The sequence below is a fragment of the Chrysochloris asiatica genome, unplaced genomic scaffold (genome assembly GCF_000296735.1).
Source record: "Chrysochloris asiatica unplaced genomic scaffold, ChrAsi1.0 scaffold00123, whole genome shotgun sequence".
NCBI classification, from domain to species: domain Eukaryota; kingdom Metazoa; phylum Chordata; class Mammalia; order Afrosoricida; family Chrysochloridae; genus Chrysochloris; species Chrysochloris asiatica.
This window is the reverse complement of record NW_006408641.1, coordinates 5,664,466-5,667,205: the sequence shown is the minus strand read 5'-3', so window position 1 is coordinate 5,667,205 and position 2,740 is coordinate 5,664,466. Positions and strand designations below refer to the sequence as shown.

Sequence of the window (2,740 nt, the reverse complement as noted above, 5' to 3'; positions counted from 1 at the left end):
GAAGCCAACTTCAGATTTCTCCAATTTATTTTGTGCACAATCAATTTGTTACACAATCAATTTGTGTAGCAATCTCATTCATGTTGGTCTCCAATACCATTCCCCCCATCACCATTTCTGCAAGAATATTGTGAACCTTGTCTACATGGAAAATTAAATCCAGTTCACAGACATTTTCAAAATACTTGTCTAATGTTTCCACAAATACTTGAATTAGATCTAAAATGCCAAGTTCACTTTCTGAAGAATCCACACAGAAGACAAAATATAATGTTGCATAAAGTCTATAGATCAGTTTGTTGTCAGATCCTCCTATTAACAATCTTCCTTCTAGGAAATTACAAACATTTTCATCTCTCTTAGATACCAAATGGAATGTCTCTCTGATGATTTGCTGTTGTGTATCTTCACTGTAGGGCTGGTAGAACTTGGAGAGCCACGGCTTCCCGTGGTTATTGAAGATGAGGATCGCCTTGATCATGGCTGGACAGGGCCGACCCGGTGGGCACTAGGGGGCCAGGGCGGGGGCGGGCGCGTGAGCCTCACCTAGGGATCTAGCAGGAGATCCTTTCCCACCTGCCCCCTCCCACACGCCTAGGACTGATCTCTTAATTCCCATTCCTGTTCCCCTTTTTCAGGGTTTGCTGTTAAGTGCCACCAAGTTGGTTCCGACTCATGGCAACCCTGTGAAGGGTTGCCAAGGAGTGGCTGGTGAGTTTGAACTGCCAACCTTGCTGTTCAAACCAACCTTTTGGTCCTGTCCTTATCTTACAGTGCCACACCAGGACTCCGCAGGGTTTGGGGTTTTATTTATAAACAAGGGAGATGAATAAGATGATAACACTATTCTTTTGTCCTCAGGCTAAGATATCAGTCTTTGAGGGATGGCGCTTTGGGTTAATGCTCTGGACTGCAAAGCAGTTTGATCCTACCAGCTGCTCCTTGGGAGAAAAATAAAGCAGTCTGCTTCTGTAAAGATTTATCGCCTTGGAAATGCTTTGGAGCAGTATCCTGCTATATCCTCTAGGGTCTCTATGAGTCGGAATCATCTTCATGAAAGTGAGTTTGGTTTTGTTTGGTTTTTTGTTTTGTTTTATTTGTTTTGGACACCCTAAGAAAAAATAGTGAGTGTTGAAATGTGTACTAGGAACTGTTGTAAGCCCTCTCTCTATATTATTCTACACAGCCTTAACCACAACTCTAGTAATAGGACTGTTATGCCTTGCTTTATAGGCAAGAGTAGGGAGCATGGTGATTCTTTAGGATAAGCACAGCGCTATGAACCACAAGGTTCGTGGTTTGAGCCCATCAGCTGTTGTTCAGGATAAAGATGAGGGTTTACTCCCACTTACAGCCTCTGAGCCCCTACACAGTTCACTATGAGACAGAACTGCCTTGACTACATTTAACAACAATAACAAACAGACAAGAGTATTGAGGTTCAGAGAGGCTAGGCATCTTACAGCAGATCACACAGTTAAAGTGACAGAGCTGGGATTTGAACTGAGGTCTTTCAGATTCAGGGTTTATATTCCCTCTGTCACTGTGACAATGCCTCACTAACTGAATACTTGAGAGTAAAATGTTATTTAAATGTAGGTACAAAAGAGTCCTGGGAGATGCCAGGGCTGGGTGATGTGTTCTTCTGTGAGATGTTTTCATTTTCCTGCTGAATCAATCTTTGCTTCTAGGGTCTCTCTTCCCAAGCAGCAGGATGGCCTTTCAAAGCTGTTTGTCCTTCCTGCTTGTATTTCCCTCCCAAAACCTAGCAGAACTCCAGGCTAGTCTCAAAGTCTATAATGCTATATATATAATATTTTCTGTATCAATATATTGTTGCTGTTGTTCGATTCCTTTAAGTCACAACTCATAGTGACCCTGTATATGGTTTTTGAAGTTTTTTTATTTTTGTGGGATCAGAAAGCATCATCTTTCTCCCATTCAGTGGCTTGTGGACTTAAACCGTGGACCTTGTGGTTCACAGTCTAGTGTACAGATATATATTTATATAATATTTTATGTGGTATTGGTGGATATATGCTGTGTAGTTGGTTCTGACTCAATACCAACACTGTATAGAGCTTCTGAGGTGGTAAATCTTTATAGAAACAGAAAGTCTACTCTTTTTCCCAAGGAGTGGTGTTTAGACTTGAACTGCTGACTTTGAGGTAAGCAGCCCCACTTGTAACCAAGTACACTACCTGGGTTTCTTCAGTATGTCATATGTATATGTGTGTATGTTTGTGTGTACTGTTAGGTACTGCAGAGTTAGTTTTGACTCATAGTGACACATACAGTAACAAAACAAAATACTGCTGAATCCTGTGCCATTCTCATAGCCATTCCTCCATGTGAGTCCATTGTTGCAGTCACTGGCTCATTGAGGGGCTTCCTTTTTTTTTGCTGACCCTCTGCTTTACCAAGCATGTTGTCCTGCTTTAGAAATTGTGCCTCCAGATGACATGTCCAAAGTAAGCAACACAAAGTCTTTCCACCGTCCCTTCTAAAGAGCATTCTGGCTGTACTTCCTCCAAAACAAATTTGGTCATTCTTCAGGTGTTGTTGTTAAGTGCCATCGAGTCTGTCCCAACCCATAGCAACCCTGTATAGGATTTCTGAGGAGCTACTGGTGAGCTTGAACTGCCGACCTTGCAGTTCCAATGAGTCTTGCAGTCCAGCGCATTAACCCAGAGTGCCACACCAGGGAATGTGTGGTATATTCAGTGCTCTTTGCCAGCAC

General features: G+C 42.4%; 1 pseudogene; it reads right to left on the bottom strand.

Annotated features, from left to right (window-relative positions):
* Window positions 1-481, bottom strand: part of LOC102827546 — a 152,833-nt pseudogene extending 152,352 nt beyond the window's left edge.
* Between the last annotated feature and the right edge of the window lie 2,259 nt (window positions 482-2,740).